General features: G+C 34.4%; 1 long non-coding RNA gene and 1 pseudogene across 3 annotated transcripts in view; one reads left to right on the top strand and one right to left on the bottom strand.

Moving 5' to 3' along the window:
* The window catches only part of LOC143256412 (uncharacterized), a 100,777-nt gene that overhangs the window by 49,147 nt on the left and 24,903 nt on the right, over window positions 1–26,727 (top strand). The window contains exon 2 of one of the 2 annotated variants that reach the window (XR_013031348.1): window positions 15,261–16,056. This is a non-coding gene — a long non-coding RNA (uncharacterized LOC143256412). Of the gene's footprint in view, window positions 1–15,260; window positions 16,073–26,727 lie in introns of both variants that reach the window. The other variant, XR_013031347.1, reaches the window with a different exon arrangement.
* Window positions 6,551–26,727, bottom strand: part of LOC143256411 (transient receptor potential cation channel subfamily V member 6-like) — a 42,339-nt pseudogene continuing 22,162 nt past the window's right edge. Inside the window, exons 6-15 of the transcript XR_013031345.1 lie at window positions 18,876–18,957; window positions 17,696–17,811; window positions 17,248–17,364; window positions 15,936–16,046; window positions 15,345–15,496; window positions 15,050–15,159; window positions 13,993–14,095; window positions 9,006–9,167; window positions 7,686–7,882; window positions 6,551–7,531 (exon numbers count right to left, since the gene is read on the bottom strand). The product of XR_013031345.1 is annotated as a transient receptor potential cation channel subfamily V member 6-like (transcript). The remainder of the gene's footprint in view (window positions 7,532–7,685; window positions 7,883–9,005; window positions 9,168–13,992; window positions 14,096–15,049; window positions 15,160–15,344; window positions 15,497–15,935; window positions 16,047–17,247; window positions 17,365–17,695; window positions 17,812–18,875; window positions 18,958–26,727) is intronic.

Genomic DNA, 26,727 nt, shown 5'->3' with positions numbered 1-26,727 from the left:
GTTAATGTTTCAACACACACTACATTATACAGAAACAAGAGACCAGGTGGACTTGGGTTAATGTTTTAACACACACACCTACATTATACAGAAACAAGAGGCCAGGTGGACTTGGGTTAATGTTTTAACACACACTACATTATACAGAAACAAGAGACCAGGTGGACTTGGGTTAATGTTTTAACACACACTACATTATACAGAAACAAGAGACCAGGTGGACTTGGGTTAATGTTTTAACACACACTACATTATACAGAAACAAGAGGCCAGGTGGACTTGGGTGAATGTTTCAATAACACACACTACATTATACAGAAACAAGAGGCCAGGTGGACTTGGGTTAATGTTTTAACACACACTACATTATACAGAAACAAGAGACCAGGTGGACTTGGGTTAATGTTTTAACACACACTACATTATACAGAAACAAGAGAGACCAGGTGGACTTGGGTTAATGTTTTAACACACACTACATTATACAGAAACAAGAGACCAGGTGGACTTGGGTTAATGTTTCAACACACACTACAAACAAGAGACAGGTGGACTTGGGTTAATGTTTTAACACACACTACATTATACAGAAACAAGAGACCAGGTGGACTTGGGTTAATGTTTTACACACTTAACACACTACATTATACAGAAACAAGAGACCAGGTGGACTTGGGTTAATGTTTTAACACACACACTACATTATACAGAAACAAGAGACCAGGTGGACTTGGGTTAATGTTTTAACACACACTACATTATACAGAAACAAGAGGCCAGGTGGACTTGGGTTAATGTTTTAACACTACATTACACTACATTATACAGAAACAAGAGACCAGGTGGACTTGGGTTAATGTTTTAACACACACTACATTATACAGAAACAAGAGACCAGGTGGACTTGGGTTAATGTTTTAACACACACTACATTATACAGAAACAAGAGACCAGTTGGACTTGGGTTAATGTTTCAACACACACTAACACACACTACATTATACAGAAACAAGAGACCAGGTGGACTTGGGTTAATGTTTTAACACACACTACATTATACAGAAACAAGAGACCAGGTGGACTTGGGTTAATGTTTTAACACACACTACATTATACAGAAACAAGAGACCAGGTGGACTTGGGTTAATGTTTTAACACACACTACATTATACAGAAACAAGAGACCAGGTGGACTTGGGTTAATGTTTTAACACACACTACATTATACAGAAACAAGAGACCAGGTGGACTTGGGTTAATGTTTTAACACACACTACATTATACAGAAACAAGAGACCAGGTGGACTTGGGTTAATGTTTTAACACACACTACATTATACAGAAACAAGAGACCAGGTGGACTTGGGTTAATGTTTTAACACACTACATTATACACAAACAAGAGACCAGGTGGACTTAGTGTTAATGTTTTAACACACTACATTATACAGAAACAAGAGACCAGGTGGACTTAGGTTAATGTTTTAACACACACTACATTATGTTTTAACATACAGAAATAAGAGACCAGGTGGACTTGGGTTAATGAAACACACTACATTATACAGAAACAAGAGACCAGGTGGACTTGGGTTAATGTTTTTAACACACACTACATTATACAGAAACAAGAGACCAGGTGGACTTAGGTTAATGTTTTAACACACACTACATTATACAGAAACAAGAGGCCAGGTGGACTTAAGTTAATGCTAAAATACACACTACATTGGAAACAAGAGACCAGGTGGACTTGGGTTAATGTTTAACACACACTACATTATACAGAAACAAGAGACCAGGTGGACTTAGGTTAATGTTTTAACACACACCACATTATACAGAAACAAGAGACCAGGTGGACTTGGGTTAATGTTTTAACACACACTACATTATACAGAAACAAGAGACCAGGTGGACTTGGGACAATGTTTTAACACACACTACATTATACACACACCAACATTATACAGAAACAAGAGACCAGGTGGACTTGGGTTAATGTTTTAACACACACTACATTATACAGAAACAAGAGACCAGGTGGACTTGGGTTAATGTTTTAACACACACTACATTATACAGAAACAAGAGACCAGGTGGACTTAGGTTAATGTTTTAAACACACACTACATTATACAGAAACAAGAGACCAGGTGGACTTGGGTTAATGTTTTAACACACACTACATTATACAGAAACAAGAGACCCAGGTGGACTTGGGTTAATAACAACACCACTTATACAGAAACAAGAGACCAGGTGGACTTGGGTTAATGTTTTAACTTACACTATTATACAGAAACAAGAGACCAGGTGACTTTAGGTTAATGTTTTAACACACACTACATTATGCACAGAAACAAGGACCAGTTGTGGACTTGGGTTTGTTTAAATACACTACATTATACAGAAACAAGAAACAACACACACTACATTATACAGAGACCAGGTGGACTTGGGTTAATGGAAACAAAGACCAGTGGACTTAGGTTTAACACACACTACATTATACAGAAACAAGAGACCAGGTGGACTTGGGTTAATGTTTAACACACACTACATTATACAGAAACAAGAGACCAGGTGGACTTGGGTTAATGTTTTAACACACACTTACATTATACAGAAACAACAAGAGACCAGGTGGACTTAGGTTAATGTTTTAACACACACTACATTATACAGAAACAAGAGACCAGGTGGACTTGGGTTAATGTTTTAACACACTACATTATACAGAAACAAGAGACCAGGTGGACTTGGGTTAATGTTTTAACACACACTACATTATACAGAAACAAGAGACCAGGTGGACTTAGGTTAATGTTTTAACACTAACAGAAACACACTAATGTTTTAACACACTTATACAGAAACAAGAGACCAGGTGGACTTGGGTTAATGTTTTAACACACACTACATTATACAGAAACAAGAATGAGGTGACTTGGGTTAGAAACAAGAGACCAGGCGGACTTGGGTTAATGTTTTAACACACACTACATTATACAGAAACAAGAGACCAGGTGGACTTGGGTTAATGTTTTAACACACACTACAATTATATAGAAATAATAGAAGGCCAGGTGGACTTGGGTTAATGTTTAACACACACTACATTATACAGAAACAAGAGACCAGGTGGACTTGGTTAATGTTTAACACACACATTATACTACATTATACAGAAACACTACAGACCAGGTGGACTTGGGTTAATGTTTTAACACACACTACATTATACAGAAACAAGAGGCCAGGTGGACTTAGGTTAATGTTTTAACACACACTACATTATACAGAAACAAGTGGACTTGAATGTTTTAACACACACTACATTATAGAAACAAGAGACCAGGTGGACTTGGGTTAATGTTTTAACACACACTACATTATACAGAAACAAGAGACCAGGTGGACTTAGGTTAATGTTTTAACACACACTACATTATACAGAAACAAGAGACCAGGTGGACTTAGGTTAATGTTTCAACACACACTACATTATACAGAAACAAGAACAGGTGGACTTGGGTTAATGTTTTAACACACACTACATTATACAGAAACAAGAGACCAGGTGGACTTGGGTTAATGTTTTAACACACACTACATTATACAGAAACAAGAGACCAGGTGGACTTGGGTTAATGTTTTAACACACACTTACAGAAACAAGTTATGTTTTAAACACACTTACAGGTGGACTTGGGTTAATGTTTTAACACACACTACATTATACAGAAACAAGAGACCAGGTGGACTTGGGTTAATGTTTTAACACACACTACATTATACAGAAACAAGAGACCAGGTGGACTTAGGTTAATGTTTTAACACACACTACAAACATACAGAAACAAGAGATCAGGTGGACTTGGGTTAATGTTTTAACACACACTACATTATACAGAAACAAGAGACCAGGCGGACTTGGGTTAATGTTTTAACACACACTACATTATACAGAAACAAGAGACCAGGTGGACTTAGGTTAATGTTTTAACACACACTACATTATACAGAAACAAGAAACCAGGTGGACTTAGGTTAATGTTTCAACACACACTACACATACAGAAACAAGAGGCCACGTGGACTTGGGTTAATGTTTTAACACACACTACATTATACAGAAACAAGAGACCAGGCGGACTTGGGTTAATGTTTTAACACACACTACATTATACAGAAACAAGAGACCAGGTGGACTGGACTTGGGTTAATGTTTTAACACACACTACATTATACAGAAACAAGAGACCAGGTGGACTTAGGTTAATGTTTTAACACACACTACATTATACAGAAACAAGAGGCCAGGTGGACTTGGGTTAATGTTTTAACACACACTACATTATACAGAAACAAGAGACCAGGTGGACTTAGGTTAATGTTTTAACACACACTACATTATACAGAAACAAGAGACCAGGTGGACTTAGGTTAATGTTTTAACACACACTACATTATACAGAAACAAGAGACCAGGTGGACTTAGGTTAATGTTTAACACACACTACATTATACAGAAACAAGAGACCAGGTGGACTTGGGTTAATGTTTTAACACACACTACATTATACAGAAACAAGAGACCAGGTGGACTTGGGTTAATGTTTTAACACACACTACATTATACAGAAACAAGAGACCAGGTGGACTTGGGTTAATGTTTTAACACACACTACATTATACAGAAACAAGAGACCAGGTGGACTTGGGTTAATGTTTTAACACACACTACATTATACAGAAACAAGAGGCCAGGTGGACTTGGGTTAATGTTTTAACACACACTACATTATACAGAAACAAGAGACCAGGTGGACTTGGGTTAATGTTTTAACACACACTACATTATACAGAAACAAGAGGCCAGGTGGACTTGGGTTAATGTTTTAACACACACTACATTATACAGAAACAAGAGGCCAGGTGGACTTGGGTTAATGTTTTAACACACACTACATTATACAGAAACAAGAGACCAGGCGGACTTAGGTTAATGTTTTAACACACACTACATTATACAGAAACAAGAGACCAGGTGGACTTAGGTTAATGTTTCAACACACACTACAGACCAGGTGGACTTGGGTTAATGTTTTAACACACACTACATTATACAGAAACAAGAGGCCAGGTGGACTTGGGTGAATGTTTCAATACACACTACATTATACAGAAACAAGAGGCCAGGTGGACTTGGGTGAATGTTTCAATACACACTACATTATACAGAAACAAGAGACCAGGTGGACTTGGGTTAATGTTTTAACACACACTACATTATACAGAAACAAGAGACCAGGTGGACTTGGGTTAATGTTTCAACACACACTACATTATACAGAAACAAGAGGCCAGGTGGACTTGGGTGAATGTTTCAATACACACTACATTATACAGAAACAAGAGACCAGGTGGACTTGGGTTAATGTTTTAACACACACTACATTATACAGAAACAAGAGACCAGGTGGACTTGGGTTAATGTTTCAACACACACTACATTATACAGAAGCAAGAGGCCAGGTGGACTTGGGTTAATGTTTTAACACACACTACATTATCCAGAAACAAGAGGCCAGGTGGACTTTGGTTAATGTTTTAACACACACTACATTATACAGAAACAAGAGGCCAGGTGGTCTTAGGTTAATGTTTTAACACACACTACATTATACAGAAACAAGAGACCAGGTGGACTTGGGTTAATGTTTTAACACACACTACATTATACAGAAACAAGAGACCAGTTGGACTTGGGTTAATGTTTCAACACACACTACATTATACAGAAACAAGAGACCAGGTGGACTTGGGTTAATGTTTCAGCACACACTACATTATACAGAAACAAGAGACCAGGTGGACTTGGGTTAATGTTTTAACACACACTACATTATACAGAAACAAGAGACCAGGTGGACTTGGGTTAATGTTTTAACACACACTGCATTATACGGAAACAAGAGACCAGGTGGACTTGGGTTAATGTTTTAACACACACTACATTATACAGAAACAAGAGACCAGGTGGACTTGGGTTAATGTTTTAACACACACTACATTATACAGAAACAAGAGACCAGGTGGACTTGGGTTAATGTTTTAACACACACTACATTATACAGAAACAAGAGGCCAGGTGGACTTGGGTGAATGTTTTAACACACACTACATTATACAGAAACAAGAGGCCAGGTGGACTTGGGTGAATGTTTTAACACACACTACAGTATATAGAAACAGGAGGTCATGTGGATTTAAGTTAATATTATTGGGGCTACATCATAAGAAGCTAGAACTCGAGTCCTCTGATGAGAGTGCTGTTGGTCAAGCATGTTAATTTGAAACAAGTGGACACTACTCCTAACCTGCATAATTTTCAGATATACTATGTTCATCAGCTTTGGTTTTAGATCTGTAAACACTTCCCGCACGTTGGTTTTCGATCTGTAAACACTTCCCGCACGTTCTCTTCATTTTTCCTTGAGTTCTTTAAAGATGGTGCGATCGTTTTTTTCATTTTATATTTTCTACGTACAGATTTCGCCGTTTCATTACAATTTTCTACGTACAGGTTTTGCCGTTTCATTACAATTTTCTACGTACAGGTTTTGCCGTTTCATTACAATTTTCTACGTACAGGTTTCGCCGTTTCATTACAATTTTCATCGCTACCGGTTTCATCGTTTGAAATACTACGTGCTCTTCCGTTTTGGGCGACAAGCTGGTTACTTTCCATTTCTTCCTTTCCGTGTGATTGTTTTGATATATAATTTCCTTTGGGATATTTCGTTAAGCCTAATTTTTCCACTTCCTTCCTGTCGTTACTCTGTATAGTTTCATCTTCTGCTGCTCCTACTTTTGCTCTGTTTCTAAAATGTCGTTTGTGTTTTTTATTTTTGTGTTTTCTATGTTTCTCTCCTTTCCTGCAGTGATGTTTACATTGGTCCATTCTACTATGGGAATATTCTTTGGTTACACGCACACTGCTAGGACATCTAAGATCTTTCGAGTTTTGATTGTCCATAATTTGTGATTGGCTTTCATTTAAATCTGGCAGAAAACCTAGTTTCTCGGGAAGAGGTATACAGTTTGAAACTCCATTTTTGTGCAGAAGTTTATTGCTTTTAGCGGTTGATGGAAATGAAGTGGTTCCACGTGCCACAAGATCGCCGCTCGTGTCTTGTTGTCTTGCATCTTTTGAATTGTGAGTCCAAGCAACCTGTTGTAAAACATTACCAAGCGATGAATCACCTGCTGTGACTATAGAGGTAGCACTCTCCCCAGTGGCGGACAGTGTTCGGCGTGTAGTGAGGTTCAAATCACTAGCAAAAGCTAATTGTTTTAGTGCTGACTCCAAACCAATCTGGAATTCCTGTTTTGTATCACTGTCAGAATCATCGTCACTTCCAGTAAGGAGTTTTGATGTACACGTGGAGTTAAACTTCTTTAACAGGCTAGTGGAAGTAACGCCGGGTTGGCGGAGCTCGTGGATGATCCGTTTTCCCATTCTCTGTGAAAAAAAACAAAACAGCAAACAAATTAGAGCAAAACATACAAAATATCAGAGAGTTAGATCTATCGTAGAACGTTATCAACAGGTTCAAGGTAACAGATATCTAACTTTTATTTTAAACAAACTGATAAGAAAGTTGCATAAAAATTACCTTCCAGTTACAAATAGCGCCTTTCCTCTGCCTAGCCTTCGATTTTGACTTACTCTTTATTACCATAACAGCCCGTATTTCTTTTTTTGGGTCTTCTTCAGGGGAGGAGGCCCGAAAGGAATAGAATAGCTCTGGATAAACTCTCTGGCCTTCTTCTGACTTACCCCTCTTTCGAGTGCTACTACAATTTTGGCCCACTGTCACATAAAAAAAAAACATAATTATAAGTCACGGTAACAACTCTGGTGTGATCACATCTGGGATCGTATTACCTCGTGTTCACCAACGTTTTACATATCATCACCAATAGTTATAATTATAAGTCACGGTAACAACTCTGGTGTGATTACATCTGGGATCGTATTACCTCGTGTTCACCAACGTTTTACATATCATCACCAATAGTTATAATTATAAGTCACGGTAACAACTCTGGTGTGATTACATCTGGGATCGTATTACCTCGTGTTCACCAACGTTTTACATATCATCACCAATAGTTATTATTATAAGTCACGGTAACAACTCTGGTGTGATTACATCTGGGATCGTATTACCTCGTGTTCACCAACGTTTTACATATCATCACCAATAGTTATTATTTTGTTTTACATATTGTTCTTACCTGTAATTACTCTGACGTATTATTCTGTGTTCTGTTATTTTCTCGTCACTGATCCGTTTGGCCCTGAGGCCTTTCTACTTGCATGTTTGACACACTCCCCCAACAACAAAAAACACAAACAGCCAAAAACAAAACATTCTTTACGAACAACGGCTGTATCAAAATTACTGAAACAAAAATACATAGCTTCAAAGAGAATTTTGTCTCGGAAGTCGAAGTCCACCCATTCTGATTATAAATGTTAAAGGCGTTCGTCAATTTATCAGTATATAATATAGTAATATAATTTAAACCATCTAGTTTACAGTTTAATATAACACAAGACAGAGCCAGAATGGAACACGCATCAGAAAATATGCTTTAAAAGTGTATGATCATTGTTACATCAAAAGACAAAACATGTATGATCATAGTTACATCAAAAGACAAAACATGTATGATCATAGTTACATCAAAAGACAAAACATGTATGACCAATCGAATAAAATTATTTAAAATAACTTATTGTTAGGTTACACTTCTCCAGAGTTTTCTGTGCTACTTTATGTCTTGTTGTATGTCGAACTTGTTACGATATCAGTTTATTTGTGTAAATGATCATTGGATGTTGAAAGTTACACTAATTTGTAAGAAATACAACAAGTATAGGGCACAGAAAAACACTAAAAACAGCTACAAATTAAGAATGGACATACCTGGTTGACCCATTCCTTCTGAGACTGCGTGATGACTTCACAATATGTGTTACCCATCATGGCGATCAACATGTTGAGTAGCAATATAGGCATGATAATCATAAACAGAGCAAACACTAGCCACGTTAACGTTGGGTATAGGGTGTTGTTGAATTCCTGGTACTAAAGAGAAGAAAGAATAACAGTCATTTCGGTGTGTTATAAAACAGTTTAGAAAGACCAGTGCCTAATATCATACATATCATAAAGTAATGACCATACTGGGTAGAGGGATAAACATCGTGTAATTCTGCCACCAGAACATGCTTACATTTGATCTGGTTTCTCTACATGTTGGTGTGCAAAACTTACCTGACTGAGTCTATAGACACCTGAAATATTTAGTGTTTTAAAGCCCATAATAATAGTAATAATCGGTTACTCAGGTAATCTGTTCCACAACAACAATACAATAAAATAAGTCTTTTGTTGGTTTATTGTCATTGAGAAAGTTTTTTTACCATTTAACAACTTTCGTCATTGTGTTCAGCAATATTTTCTAGAAATATAAACATGTCTATCTATTTGTTATCCATATAAACATGTCTATCTATTTGTTATCCATATAAACATGTCTATCTATTTGTCATCCATATAAACATGTCTATTTGTTATCCACATAAACATGTCTATCTATTTGTTATACATATATACATGTCTATCTATTTGTTATCCATATATACATGTATATCTATTTGTTATCCATATATACATGTCTATCTATTTGTTATACATATAAACATGTCTATCTATTTGTTATCCATATATACATGTCTATCTATTTGTTACCCATATAAACATGTCTATCTATTTGTTATCCATATAAACATGTCTATCTATTTGTTATCCATATAAACATGTCTATCTATTTGTCATCCATATAAACATGTCTATTTGTTATCCACATAAACATGTCTATCTATTTGTTATCCATATAAACATGTCTATCTATTTGTTATTCATATAAACATGTCTATCTATTTGTTATCCATATAAACATGCCTATCTATTTGTTATCCATATATACATGTCTATCTATTTGTTATCCATATATATATGTCTATCCATTTGTTATCCATATAAACATGTCTATCTATTTGTTACCCATATAAACATGTCTATCTATTTGTTATACATACAAACATGTCTATTTATTTGTTATCCATATATACATGTATATCTATTTGTTATCCATATATACATGTATATCTATTTGTTATCCATATAAACATGTCTATTTGTTATCCATATAAACATGTCTATTTGTTATCCATATAAACATGTCTATCTATTTGTTATCCATATAAACATGTCTATCTATTTGTTATCCATATATACATGTCTATCTATTTGTTATCCATATAAACATGTCTATCTATTTGTTATCCACATAAACATGTCTATCTATCTGTTATCCATATAAACATGTCTATTTGTTATCCATATAAACATGTCTATCTTTTTTGTTATCCATATAAACATGTCTATTTGTTATCCATATAAACATGTCTATCTTTTTTGTTATCCATATAAACATGTCTATCTATTTGTTACCCATATAAACATGTCTATCTATTTGTTATACATACAAACATGTCTATTTATTTGTTATCCATATATACATGTATATCTATTTGTTATCCATATATACATGTATATCTATTTGTTATCCATATAAACATGTCTATTTGTTATCCATATAAACATGTCTATTTGTTATCCATATAAACATGTCTATCTATTTGTTATCCATATAAACATGCCTATCTATTTGTTATCCATATATACATGTCTATCTATTTGTTATCCATATATACATGTCTATCCATTTGTTATCCATATAAACATGTCTATCTATTTGTTACCCATATAAACATGTCTATCTATTTGTTATACATACAAACATGTCTATTTATTTGTTATCCATATATACATGTATATCTATTTGTTATCCATATATACATGTATATCTATTTGTTATCCATATAAACATGTCTATCTATCTGTTATCCATATAAACATGTCTATTTGTTATCCATATAAACATGTCATGTCTATCTTTTTTGTTATCCATATAAACATGTCTATTTGTTATCCATATAAACATGTCTATCTTTTTTGTTATCCATATAAACATGTCTATCTATTTGTTATCCATATAAACATGTCTATCTATTTGTTATCCATATAAACATGTCTATCTATTTGTTATCCATATAAACATGTCTATCTTTTTTGTTATCCATATAAACATGTCTATCTATTTGTTATCCATATAAACATGTCTATCTATTTGTTATCCATATATACATGTATATCTATTTGTTATCCATATAAACATGTCTATTTGTTATCCATATAAACATGTCTATTTGTCATCCATATAAACATGTCTATCTATTTGTTATCCATATATACATGTCTATCTATTTGTTATCCATATAAACATGTCTATCTATTTGTTATCCATATAAACATGTCTATCTATTTGTTATCCATACATACATGTCTATCTATTTGTTATCCATATAAACATGCCTATCTATTTGTTATCCATATAAACATGTCTATCTATTTGTTATCCATATATACATGTCTATCTATTTGTTATCCATATAAACATGTCTATTTGTTATCCATATAAACATGTCTATCTATTTGTCATCCATATAAACATGTCTATTTGTTATCCATACATACATGCCTATCTATTTGTTATCCATATAAACATGTCTATCTATTTGTTATCCATATAAACATGTCTATTTGTTATCCATATAAACATGTCTATCTATTTGTTATCCATATAAACATGTCTATCTATTTGTTATCCATATAAACATGTCTATCTATTTGTTATCCATATAAACATGTCTATTTGTTATCCATATAAACATGTCGATCTATTTGTTACCCATATAAACATGTCTATCTATTTGTTATACATATAAACATGTCTATTTATTTGTTATCCATATAAACATATCTATCTATTTGTTATCCATATACACAAGTCTATCTATTTGTTATCCATATATACATGTATATCTATTTGTTATCCATATAAACATGTCTATCTGTTATCCATACATACATGTCTATCTATTTGTTATCCATATAAACATGCCTATCTATTTGTTATCCATATAAACATGTCTATCTATTTGTTATCCATATATACATGTCTATCTATTTGTTATCCATATAAACATGTCTATTTGTTATCCATATAAACATGTCTATCTATTTGTCATCCATATAAACATGTCTATTTGTTATCCATACATACATGCCTATCTATTTGTTATCCATATAAACATGTCTATCTATTTGTTATCCATATAAACATGTCTATTTGTTATCCATATAAACATGTCTATCTATTTGTTATCCATATAAACATGTCTATCTATTTGTTATCCATATAAACATGTCTATCTATTTGTTATCCATATAAACATGTCTATTTGTTATCCATATAAACATGTCGATCTATTTGTTACCCATATAAACATGTCTATCTATTTGTTATACATATAAACATGTCTATTTATTTGTTATCCATATAAACATATCTATCTATTTGTTATCCATATACACACAGTCTATCTATTTGTTATCCATATATACATGTATATCTATTTGTTATCCATATAAACATGTCTATCTGTTATCCATACATACATGTCTATCTATTTGTTATCCATATAAACATGCCTATCTATTTGTTATCCATATAAACATGTCTATCTATTTGTTATCCATATATACATGTCTATCTATTTGTTATCCATATAAACATGTCTATTTTGTTATCCATATAAACATGTCTATCTATTTGTCATCCATATAAACATGTCTATTTGTTATCCATACATACATGCCTATCTATTTGTTATCCATATAAACATGTCTATCTATTTGTTATCCATATAAACATGTCTATTTGTTATCCATATAAACATGTCTATCTATTTGTTATCCATATAAACATGTCTATCTATTTGTTATCCATATAAACATGTCTATCTATTTGTTATCCATATAAACATGTCTATTTGTTATCCATATAAACATGTCGATCTATTTGTTACCCATATAAACATGTCTATCTATTTGTTATACATATAAACATGTCTATTTATTTGTTATCCATATAAACATATCTATCTATTTGTTATCCATATACACAAGTCTATCTATTTGTTATCCATATATACATGTATATCTATTTGTTATCCATATAAACATGTCTATCTGTTATCCATACATACATGTCTATCTATTTGTTATCCATATAAACATGTCTATTTGTTATCCATATAAACATGTCTATCTATTTGTTATCCATATAAACATGTCTATCTATTTGTTATCCATATAAACATGTATATCTATCTGTTATCCATATAAACATGTCTATCTATTTGTTATACTATTGTGTAGTTTACTCACAATGTACATTTGTTACAGAATAACTGTTGAATTTCATACACATACCTACACAATTTCACACAGTGCATCCCTAATTTAGAATTGATAGACTAGAGGGTCGGAAGGAAGAAGATACCATTCTCAGCCAAATATTTGGCTATTTTTGTCTGATCAAATAGTGGGATTTGACTCTTATAAAGCACCCATGGCCCAAAAATTCTGAATGCAATTGGATGCAATGGACCACAAACCATAATCTGTTGGATTTCCAGTTCAGATCGCTAATCATTAGTCAGACACGGGCATACACAATATAATTCAGTAGTTAGATTAAAAAGTTAAATATTATAATACAACTATAGCCACAAAACAATGGCTTATGGCATATCTGTATACATATAACCAGCTGTTTATACAAACAATGATATAGTTTCAAGTTATTCTCATTTTCAAATACCATTAATATAACCACTAGTTATACCACTAATGCAAACAATATTAAATTGTATTTCACCTCGTAAAATCCCAGTGTCATGTGGAAGAGGGACATCCAGGTACGGGGATAGCTTTCAAATTTTGTGGTTTTCCTAAGTGTCCCTTAAACAAGAAGTAAAATGCTAGAAAGAGAAAGAATATAAAAGAACAGATTTTTTCTGCTACAACTTTGAATCCTAACTATCACGTGACTTTTGAACCAATATTTCTTTATACGAAAGTAAAGACGTCGTGGTTAATTACATTTAATACTTACTTTATTAGCCTTACAACATCTAGATACCTTGAGACGTGGTAATTAATTATGTTTAAAAGTGACCTTATTAGTTTTACAACATTTAGATACCTTGAATTGTGGTGGTTATTTACATTTAAAACTTACTTTGTTAGCCTTACAACATTTAGATACCTTGAGACGTGGTGATTAATTACGTTTAAAAGTGACCTTATTAGCTTTACAACATTTAGATACCTTGAATCGTGGTGGTTATTTACATTTAAAACTTACTTTATTAGATTTATAGCTTTAAATGCATTGTTGTTAAATACTCCACAGTTAGTTTTAATTGTCTGAATCTTGAAAACCGAAAGTGTGCAATTTTTGTTTGTGGTTCCATTCAGCAGATAGCGGTACATTTCATAAACCTGAATCATATTGTAATATTGTATTTCATCACAACGGATGGCAGCATTGTATTTGTTATTTCGATCACATATATGGATAAATATATAGATGGTCACACTATTACTCCATTGTAGAAAGATATGATGTAATACATGAAACTTTTTTTAAAATTAAACCTAAGTTTGTTTTCAAATGTGTAAAATCACCACAAAGTTTGAGGGCAGGAGGCCCTTTGTTCTAATACGTAATTAGACAACTGGGCTGAACAGCAGTAAACTTGAAATTCTTTTGTATGGGGACCTCATTCTTCCAGGTCTTCAAGGCCTACAATCTAAGTACGACAGAAACTAAATGATGATACAGCTATAAATGATTTAAGATGAATGACAGTAAACAAAGTATAATTAAACAATACCTTAAACACTTGATAAAAGAAAACAACTCTACGTACTTTGTGTGAAGCCCAGTAGAAAGATGACATAAATTATACTAAATCGGAAAATATCGCCGACTAGCATGTTGTAAATCATAGTTACAAACGGTCCTGTCAGTTTAACAGCCCTGTAAGTAGAAAGAATCATAATCAACCATGTTTAAACAAATGAATTATTAATACACATATACGTGTTCAAAGAGTTCAGTTTCTGTTGTTTATATATTAGAATGAACAGTCTTATAGAACAGGAAGGAAGTCAGTATTAACCACGGATTGACTATCACAGAAATTTAAACCAAACCAAACTCACCCAGCGAAGAATATAAGGAAAAACCAGGAACCTGTAATTGCTATAGTTAGCAACAAGTCTTCAATGAGTGGTTGTTCTGCCAAACGAAGAGGGACACACAGCAGCACCAGGGTGTTGGCGAAGAGAAAAACAGCTTTGGAAGGGTTGCTACTCTGAGAAAGTGAGCAGGAAATTGTTCACGTTTTACTTCGTAATTTGGTTTTACTTATTCAGTAGAACGAATTATTAAACGAGATCTAATCATTTGCTATCGAACACTTGTGAGAGCGAAAAATTAATTTCATTGTTAATGAATGCGATATTTTTGTAATTCACAATATATTCGTGTGGTCTTGTCCTGGTCTACTCCATATATTACAATGTCACTCCATATATCACAGTGTTAATCTAGTCAAACGAACAAAATGTCTGGTTAGCACTTACGTTATTGTGAATACATTAATATCTAAATTTATTTTGATGTCTATTAAATTACTAGTTATAATATATGGCATTTATATCGACATCTCTACAATGTGTTCAGTTATTTTATCACACTGTATTCTTAGTTAAAATAACTGAATAAACTAGTTTCGTTAACTTTTAACTTACCAAACTGAAAAGGAAGCCCAGAAGTCCTTGTGCTTTGATTTCCTCACCCTGCTGGAAGACAACGAAACTAACAGCGCCTAGACAGGTTCCAACTTCTGCAGCGTATCGGCACTGGGGAACCGTAAGCAGATAACAATGTGACGTGTTATTATAATTCAAACAAATATTATTTAAATTGTTTCTCTTGTTATTTTGATTTGAAGATATAGTAATTAATTTGCAGTAAAATTCATGGAGTTTTTGTGACTAAACTTGTGCTATGTTTGTGACGCCGTAGGTAAAAATTATAAGGTTATCGTTAACTTCTAGGTAGCCCTAATACTCCTGTACTCGATTTGTAAGAAGTTAAATGGTGTAATAGAAGTAGGCCTAACCCAAGGAATCTTCAAAACTACAAGTCTAGTTTCACACGATGTTCCTGCTGTGTTAACCGTAATAAACCAGCTAAGTTATAAATGATATGAATTCCGAAGGTTCTTGTTATATTTCTACCTATATTCATGTTTTATCCTAGTGTTACAGTACTCACAGTAAGTTCACTTGAAACAGTTTCTCTCTTACATCAAGTTAAAACTTTTTTGTGTTTTAGAGACTTTTCTCTTCACACTAATACGTGTGCTAGATATTTCTCTCTTTATGGTAAACATGTGCGCCTGAGATTTTTATCTTCGTGGTATCACGTGTGTTAGAAATTTAATCCTCGTTGTAACGTGTGTGCTATACATTTTCCTTTTCATGATAACGTGAGTGTTAGAGATGTTTTTGTTTTCATAGTAATATGTATCATTGAGATGTTTTCTTCATTGTTGTATGTGTGTTAGAATGTTTTTTCTTCATGGTAACATGCATGATGGAGATTTTTTTTCTCCATAGTAATATGGGAACCAGAGATTTTTCTTTTCTTGGTAACGTGTGCTAAATATTTTTCTCTTCATGGTAACATGTGTGATAGATATTTTTCTGTTTATAGTCACATTAATGATAGATATTTCTTTCTTCATGGTATATGTGATATATATTTCTCTCTGTATGGTAATGTGTGATAGATGTTTCTCTCTTCAAGGTAACACATGTGATAGGTGTTTCTTCATGGTAACATGTGTGATAGGTGTTTCTTCGTGGTAACATGTCTTGTTCAGTAAACCAATGTATCTCGAGGTTGATTTTAATGTTTAATACCTTCAACAACTTTGTTCTTCCAAAGTAAAATATTTCTTTAGTCATCTACCGGCACATTTGTCGTACAGCTATTGTTACCATAGTTAAAGAGTTAAGAGTAACTTGGAGCAGCCTGTCTTGTAATATTACTTACGACTGAGCGTATGTCTGTACCGAATAACCCTTCACCTGGTAGAGGACGAAGGTACACTGCAATACTGAGAACGATAAGGTGTAGAAACGTGATAGCTAGCCTCTTTAGAAACTCATTCTGAAAAGAAAAGTCGTACGTTGGTAATTAGAGACATAATAAAACAAATCCAACCATAATTACCGTAGTGAAAGTGTTTATGGTGAATAAAATAACTGACTTAACTTTTATTATCGTGGTTTATAAGACGTTTAATTATAGGTTATTCTGGTAAGATAAAGTGCTCAGTGGTTTATAAGACATTTTATTATAGGTCAAATTATAATAACAGTAGTCACAAGATAGACTTTCACAAACAGTTTGTATTAAGGGAATCACACATTATAGGAATGAGCTGCTGGTTCAGAGGCGCAATTATAAACTACATGAAAAACTTAAAATCACACTTTACTCTGGCAAACGTTTTCCATTTTTCTTCTAACAACCGTTGGATGACGCCACCGTCAAGCATGTCCAGGTGTTCATTCGTCTTTCCATTAAGAATGATAATTAGAGCCGAGTTCCAGTCTGAAAAGACCAATGTTGTTTAATTATTTTTATAAACGGAAACATAAGTCTATACTTTTACGAGTTGAAAGTGGTAAACCTTAATTATTATTTTATGATTTTCCAGTTTTTTATTCTGTATGCTTTTGAAACTGCTAAACTGTAATCATTGTTTTATTTTTTTTCCATCTTTTCCTTATATTATTCGATGTTTGTAGAAAGCTATTTGATTGGCTCTAAAATTGTAACGAACTCCAACACCGTGAGTCACAAGAAACAGTTATGTCAGATATAACAGACTATCTATGAAACATGATGTAGTTGTTAAAGTTGTTGTCCATTTTGTGGGGGGCTATGTGTCTTTTTAACAAATAGATTGAACCGGTGGCTGTTAGAGATATATACATACATATATAATTAAGAGACTTTTGCCAAATTTACAAGTCGGCGGTTTATACTTTTTATTATATTGGTCTACATGAGTAGAAAATTTGAAACATTATTTTTGCAAGAAGTCACCAATTTATTTTTAATAAAAAGATATTTTATGATCTTTTATTATAATCCTTATTTAACTTAATTTAACACGCGACTGTTAATAAATACAATGGATACTTTTATTATTATTCTGAAAAACATGTTTGTATCTGTGGTCTGAATTTCTGGAGAACATTTTGTGTCTTTTTTTTTTTTTTAACCTGATTTCCAGTGGCTAAAGAGTAAATTTAATGGTTTATAAGGCTAAAATTCGGTTTTCGATACCTGTGAGGGCAGAGTCATAAAAAATCATTGTGTAAGTGTGAGTTGAAGAACAAAATAAACGAAAATAGTACGTTGTTTAATATAATATTCTTAGTTACAACATTTTGCCAGGTTAGCCTGGCATCATTGGTACAATAATTGCTATATCACTTATTTATTTGAAAGAAACACAAGCCGGACATCTATTGACAGTAATATGAATTAATGACGAGCTCTCTCGCAACAATTTTTCAATGATAACATAAATTACCCGACTGAGAAACAGTCGAAAAGTTGATCTGTCATTAACTGAGGTATCGTTTCAAGATGAAAGATTCACTTACTTGTTTGTCCATTTGGAAGAATACTGTCCAGAGCATTCAACGGATAACCGGAACAAGTTATATTACTGTACCTCCAGAACTCCTGTGAAACAGCACGTGGTAACAGTGATTAAAAACACGTTTTATGTTACAGATTAAACAGTTTTGTGAAATAATAGTAAGAAATAATAAGGAGAAATTTTCAAAAGAATAGAGAAACATATATATATACGAAATAAAAGCCTTTTTTTTTTTTAAATCATAGAAGTGTAGCTTCTGAAATGTGTCAAATATGTTAATTCCATCTATAAAAGACATGCTTGTCCCGGTGGATCAGCGGTACGTCTACGGAGCTACAATAATAAAATCCAGGGTTCAGCGACATAAACAGAACGTTGATAGCCAGCAACTGCGTAGCTTTGAACACAAACAAAAACCTATACAGTCCTTTCCCCACACTCTGACTGATCAATGGTTAGATTCCTTCTAGTGGACAAAGAACAGGTAGGCCATTATGTATCTTTACAAAAGAAAAAAAAAAACCAACAAGAGATATAAATAAGGTAGTTTAACTATATTTTTCGTAGTTTATAGTACTAGAGGCTTAAAAGATATTGAACACAACAGTAAAGTTACAACGGTAAATTGTATCAAGTACCAATTTATCGTAATATAGACAGAGGGATGGTACAGATGTAATTAACGCCATTTTTCGACTTATACTCATTAAAATACTTTAATTAACTTATAATTCATAAAACTAATGAACAAGTCAAGAATGTTCTTGACAAGATTGTCAGTCAGAAACAAAGGTCAAGACAAGACTCACAGTCAGAAACAAAGATCTAGACAAGACTGTCAGTCACAACCAGAGGTCTAGACAAGACTGTCATTCAGAAACAAAGGTCAAGACGAGGCTGTCAGTCAGAAACAAAGGTCTAGACAAAACTATCAATCAGAAACAAAGGTCTAGACAAAACTATCAATCAGAAACAAAGGTCTAGACAAGACTCTCAGTCAGAAACAAAGGTCTAGACAAAACTATCAATCAGAAACAAAGGTCTAGACAAGACTCAGTCAGAAACAAAGGTCTAGACAAAACTATCAATCAGAAACAAAGGTCTAGACAAGACTCTCAGTCAGAAACAAAGGTCTAGACAAGACTCTCAGTCAGAAACAAAGGTCTAGACAAAACTATCAATCAGAAACAAAGGTCTAGACAAGACTCAGTCAGAAACAAAGGTCTAGACAAAATTATCAATCAGAAACAAAGGTCTAGACAAGACTCTCAGTCAGAAACAAAGGTCTAGACAAGACTCTCAGTCAGAAACAAAGGTCTAGACAAAACTATCAATCAGAAACAAAGGTCTAGACAAGACTCTCAGTCAGAAACAAAGGTCTAGACAAAACTATCAATCAGAAACAAAGGTTTAGACAAGACTCTCAGTCAGAAACAAAGGTCTAGACAAAACTATCAATCAGAAACAAAGGTCTAGACAAGTCTGTCAGTCAGAAACAAAGGTCTAGACAAAACTATCAATTAGAAACAAAGGTCTAGACAAGACTCTCAGTCAGAAACAAAGGTCTAGACAAAACTATCAATCAGAAACAAAGGTCTAGACAAGACTGTCAGTCAGAAACAAAGGTTTAGACAAAACTATCAGTCAGAAACAAAGGTCTAGACAAGACTGTCAGTCAGAGGCAAAGGCCTAGACAAAACTATCAGTCAGAAACAAAGGTCTAGACAAAACTATCAGTCAGAAACAAAGGTCTAGACAAGACTGTCAGTCAGAAATAAAGGCTTAGACAAGACTGTCAGTCAGAAACAAAGGCCGAGACAAGACTGTCAGTCAGAAACAAAGGTCAAAACAATATTGTCAGTCAGAAGAAGAGGTCCAGACAAGACTGTCACTTAGAACCAGAGGTCTAGACAAGACTGTCAGTCAGAAACAAAGATCCAGACAAGACTGTCAGTCAGAAGCAAAGGCCTAGACAAAACTATCAGTCAGAAACAAAGGTCTAGACAAGACTGTTATTCAGAAACAAAGGTCTAGAGAAGACTGTCAGTCAGAAACAAAGGTCTAGACAAAACTATCAGTCAGAAACAAAGGTCTAGACAAGACTGTCAGTCAGAAGCAAAGGCCTAGACAAAACTATCAGTCAGAAACAAAGGTCTAGAGAAGACTGTCAGTCAGAAACAAAGGTCTAGACAAAACTATCAGTCAGAAACAAAGGTCTAGACAAGACTGTCAGTAAGAAGCAAAGGCCTAGACAAAACTATCAGTCAGAAACAAAGGTCTAGACAAGACTGTCAGTCAGAAGCAAAGGCCTAGACAAAACTATCAGTCAGAAACAAAGGTCTAGACAAGACTGTCAGTCAGAAGCAAAGGCCTAGACAAAACTATCAGTCAGAAACAAAGGTCTAGAGAAGACTGTCAGTCAGAAACAAAGGTCTAGACAAAACTATCAGTCAGAAACAAAGGTCTAGAGAAGACTGTCAGTCAGAAACAAAGGTCTAGACAAAACTATCAGTCAGAAACAAAGGTCTAGACAAGACTGTCAGTAAGAAGCAAAGGCCTAGACAAAACTATCAGTCAGAAACAAAGGTCTAGACAAGACTGTCAGTCAGAAGCAAAGGCCTAGACAAAACTATCAGTCAGAAACAAAGGTCTAGACAAAACTATCAGTCAGAAACAAAGGTCTAGACAAGACTGTCAGTCAGAAACAAAGGCCTAGACAAGACTGTCAGTCAGAAACAAAGGTCAAAACAATATTGTCAGTCAGAAGAAGAGGTCCAGACAGGACTGTCACTTAGAACCAGAGGTCTAGACAAGACTGTCAGTCAGAAACAAAGATCCAGACAAGACTGTTATTCAGAAACAAAGGTCTAAAAAAGAGTGTCAGTCACAACCAGAGGTCTAGACAAAATTTTCAGTTAGGAACAAAGGTCTAGACAAGACTGTCAGTCAGAAACAAAGGTCAAGACGAGGCTGTCAGTCAGAAACAAAGGTCTAGACAAAACTATCAGTCAGAAACAAAGGTCTAGACAAGACTGTTATTCAGAAACAAAGGTCTAGAGAAGACTGTCAGTCAGAAACAAAGGTCTAGACAAAACTATCAGTCAGAAACAAAGGTCTAGACAAGACTGTCAGTCAGAAGCAAAGGCCTAGACAAAACTATCAGTCAGAAACAAAGGTCTAGAGAAGACTGTCAGTCAGAAACAAAGGTCTAGACAAAACTATCAGTCAGAAACAAAGGTCTAGACAAGACTGTCAGTAAGAAGCAAAGGCCTAGACAAAACTATCAGTCAGAAACAAAGGTCTAGACAAGACTGTCAGTCAGAAGCAAAGGCCTAGACAAAACTATCAGTCAGAAACAAAGGTCTAGACAAAACTATCAGTCAGAAACAAAGGTCTAGACAAGACTGTCAGTCAGAAACAAAGGCTTAAACAAGACTGTCAGTCAGAAACAAAGGCCTAGACAAGACTGTCAGTCAGAAACAAAGGTCAAAACAATATTGTCAGTCAGAAGAAGAGGTCCAGACAGGACTGTCACTTAGAACCAGAGGTCTAGACGAGACTGTCAGTCAGAAACAAAGATCCAGACAAGACTGTTATTCAGAAACAAAGGTCTAAAAAAGAGTGTCAGTCACAACCAGAGGTCTAGACAAAATTTTCAGTTAGGAACAAAGGTCTAGACAAAACTATCAGTCAGAACCAGAGGTCTAGACAAAACTGTCAGTCACAGCCAGAGGTCTAGACAAGACTGTTATTCAGAAACAAAGGTCTAGACAAGACTGTCAGTCAGAAACAAAGGTCAAGACGAGGCTGTCAGTCAGAAACAAAGGTCTAGACAAAACTATCAGTCAGAAACAAAGGTCTAGACAAGACTGTCAGTCAGAAACAAAGGCCTAGACAAAACTATCAGTCAGAAACAAAGGTCTAGACAAGACTGTTAGTCAGAAGCAAAGGCCTAGACAAAACTATCAGTCAGAAACAAAGGTCTAGACAAAATTATCAGTCAGAAACAAAGGTCTGGACAAGACTGTCAGTCAGAAACAAAGGCTTAGACAAGACTGTCAGTCAGAAACAAAGGTCAAAACAATATTGTCAGTCAGAAGAAGAGGTCCAGACAAGACTGTCAGTCAGACACAAAGATCCAGACAAGACTGTTATTCAGAAACAAAGGTCTAAAAAAGAGTGTCAGTCACAACCAGAGGTCTAGACAAAATTGTCAGTTAGGAACAAAGGTCTAGACAAAAACTATCAGTCAGAAACAAAGGTCTAGACAAAACTGTCAGTCACAGCCAGAGGTCTAGACAAGACTGTTATTCAGAAACAAAGATCTAGACAAGACTGTCAGTCAGAAACAAAGGTCAAAACAAGATTGTCAGTCAGAAGAAGAGGTCCAGACAAGACTGTCACTCAGAACCAGAGGTCTAGACAAAACTATCAGTCAGAAACAAAGGTCTAGACAAGACTGTCAGTCAGAAACAAAGGCTTAGACAAGACTGTCAGTCAGAAACAAAGGCCTAGACAAGACTATCAGTCAGGAACAAAGGTCTAGACAAAACTGTCAGTCAGAAACAAATGTCTAGACAAGACTGTCAGTCAGAAACAAAGATCTAGACAAGACTGTCATTCAGAAACAAAGGTCTAGACAAAACTATCAGTCAGAACCAGAAGTCTAGACAAGACTTTCAGTCACAGCCAGAGGTCTAGACAAGATTGTCAGTCAGAAGAAGAAGTCCAGACAAAACTGTCAGTTAGAAACAAAGGCCTAGACAAGACTGTCAGACAGAAACAAAAGCCTAGGCAAGACTATCTGTCAGACACAAAGGTCTAAACAAGATTGTCAGTTAGAAGAGGTCTAGACAAGTCTGTCAGTCAGAAAGAAAGGCTTAGACAAGGCTGTCAGTCAGAAACTAAGTCCTAGACAAGACTATCAGTCAGAACCAGATGCCTAGACTCGACTGTCAGTCAGAAACAAAGGTCTAAACAAGATTGTCAGTCAGAAGAAGATGTCTAGACAAGATTGTGAGTCAGAACCAGAGGTCTGGACAAGACTGTCAGTCAGAAACAAAAATCTAGACAAGATTGTTATTCATAAAGAAAGGTCTAGACAAGACTGTCAGTCATAGACAGAGATCTAGACAAGACTGTGAATCAGAACCAGAGGTCTAGACAAGACTATCAGTCAGAACCAGAGGTCTAGACAAGACTCTCAGTCAGAAACAAAGATCTGGACAAGACTGTTCGTCAGAATCAGAGGTCTAGAGAAGACTGTCAGTCAGAAAGAAAGGCTTAGACAAGGCTGTTAGTCAGAACCAGATGCCTAGACTCGACTGTCAGTCAGAAACAAAGGTCTAAACAAGATTGTCAGTCAGAAGAAGAGGTCTAGACAAGACTGTCAGTCAGAAACAAAGGTCTAAACAAGATTGTCAATCAGAAGAAGAGGTCTAGACAAGACTGTCAGTCAGAAACAAAGGTCTAGACAAGATTGTCAGTCATAGACAGAGATCTAGACAAGACTGTGAGTCAGAACCAGAGGTCTAGACAAGACTATCACTCAGAACCAGAGGTCTAGACAAGACTCTCAGTCAGAAACAAAGATCTGGACAAGACTATCAGTCAAAACCAGAGGTCAAGACAAGCATGTCAGTCAGAAACAAAGGTTTAGACGAGAAGTAAAGTTCTAGACAAGCTGTCGGTCAGAACCAAAGCTTTGCCCACCGCAGATACCGGTTTCTAGTGGTATAAGTCCGCAGACATAGATACCAGAGCGCCATTGGATATCTCGTTAGATGTCTCTGAAGACTCTAGTTATGAACAATACTTTAATTGTGAGGTCGAGAAAAGGGTTATACACTACTCAATTTATCATAACACGGTCATTCACTTCTTAGTTTATCATAAAACAATTAAAAACTACTTAGTATACCATAAAAAGGTCATACACTACATAGTTTATCAGATAACAGTTATACACTACTTAGTTTATCAGATAACAGTTATACACTACTTAGTTTATGAGAAAACGGTTATACACTACTTAGTTTGTCATAAAACAGTCATACAATACTTAGTTTACCATAAAACGGTTACACGCGACTTTGTTTATCATAAAATGGCTATACATAACTTCGTTTACCATAAAACAGTTATACACCACTTAGTTTATCATGAAACGGTTATACACGACTTAGTTTATCATTAAACGGTTATACATTTCTTAGTTTATCATCAAATGGCTATACACGACTTAATTTACCATAAAACTGTTTGTTTGTAATGAAGCACAAAGCTACACATAGCGCTATCTGTGCTCTGCCAACAGGTATCGAACCCCATTGTTTAGCTTATTCTCCGTGTATTCTGTCTTCAATTTTTATCTAGTCTGTTCCGATTATCTTCCTCTCCTAGTCTAACCTATGACTCTGATCTCTGGTCTCTAATTTCCATTTCTGGTTTCCTGTTTGAATCTTTGACATGGGATCCATCCACAAAATTCCACATCATAATTCTAACTACAGCTCAGTTTCGCTGGAACTATTCGTAACTCTGACAGAATATCGTCCTAAACTTAACCATAACTTGTTTTAACGATTAGCGAAACTCTTATAGCTTATAGAACACGTTGCTGGTGATGTAGTGATTAGTGATATTAATTTAACACTGTGTTAATGATGTAGTGATTAGTGATATTAATTTAACACTGTGTTAATGATGTAGTGATTAATGATATTAATTTAACACAGTGTTAATGATGTAGTGATTAATGATGTTAATAGAACACACTATTAATGATGTAGTGATTAGTGATGTTGATAGAACACTGTGTAAACGATGTAGTGATTAGTGATGTTGATAGAACACTGTGTAAACGATGTAGTGATTAGTGATGTTGATAGAACACAGTGTTAATGATGTAGTGATTAGTGATGTTAATAGAACACAGTGTTAATGATGTAGTGATTAGTGATATTAATTTAACACTGTGTTAATGATGTTGTGATTAGTGATATTAATTTAACACAGTGTTAATGATGTAGTGATTAATGATGTTAATAGAACACACTGTTAACGATGTAGTGATTAGTGATGTTAATAGAACACAGTGTTAATGATGTAGTGATTAGTGATGTTAATAGAACACAGTGTTAATGATGTAGTGATTAGTGATGTTAATAGAACACAGTGTTAATGATGTAGTGATTAGTGATGTTGATAGAACACTGTGTTAATGATGTAGTGATTAGTGATGCTAATAGAACACAGTGTTAACGATGTAGTGATCAGTGATGTTGATAGAACACTGTGTTAATGATGTAGTGGTTAGTGATGTTGATAGAACACAGTGTTAATGATGTAGTGATTAGTGATGTTGATAGAACACAGTGTTAATGATGTAGTGGTTAGTGATGTTGATAGAACACAGTGTTAATGATGTAGTGATTAGTGATGTTGATAGAACACAGTGTTAATGATGTAGTGATTAGTGATGTTGATATAACACTGTGTTAATGATGTAGTGATTAATGATGTTAATAGAACACTGTGTTAACGATGTAGTGATTAGTGATGTTAATAGAACACAGTGTTAATGATGTAGTGATTAATGATGTTAATAGAACACTGTGTTAACGATGTAGTGATTAGTGATGTTAATAGAACACAGTGTTAACGATGTAGTGATTAATGATGTTAATAGAACACTGTGTAATGATGTAGTGATTAATGATGTTAATAGAACACAGTGTTAATGATGTAGTGATTAGTGATGTTAATAGAACACTGTTAATGATATAGTGATTAGTGATGTTGATAGAACACTGTTAATGATGTAGTGATTAATGATGTTGATAGAACACTGT

The sequence above is a fragment of the Tachypleus tridentatus genome, chromosome 7 (assembly GCF_004210375.1).
Source record: "Tachypleus tridentatus isolate NWPU-2018 chromosome 7, ASM421037v1, whole genome shotgun sequence".
NCBI lineage: Eukaryota > Metazoa > Arthropoda > Merostomata > Xiphosura > Limulidae > Tachypleus > Tachypleus tridentatus.
Note: the sequence above shows the minus strand (reverse complement) of the source record. Positions and strands in the feature narration are given on the sequence as shown.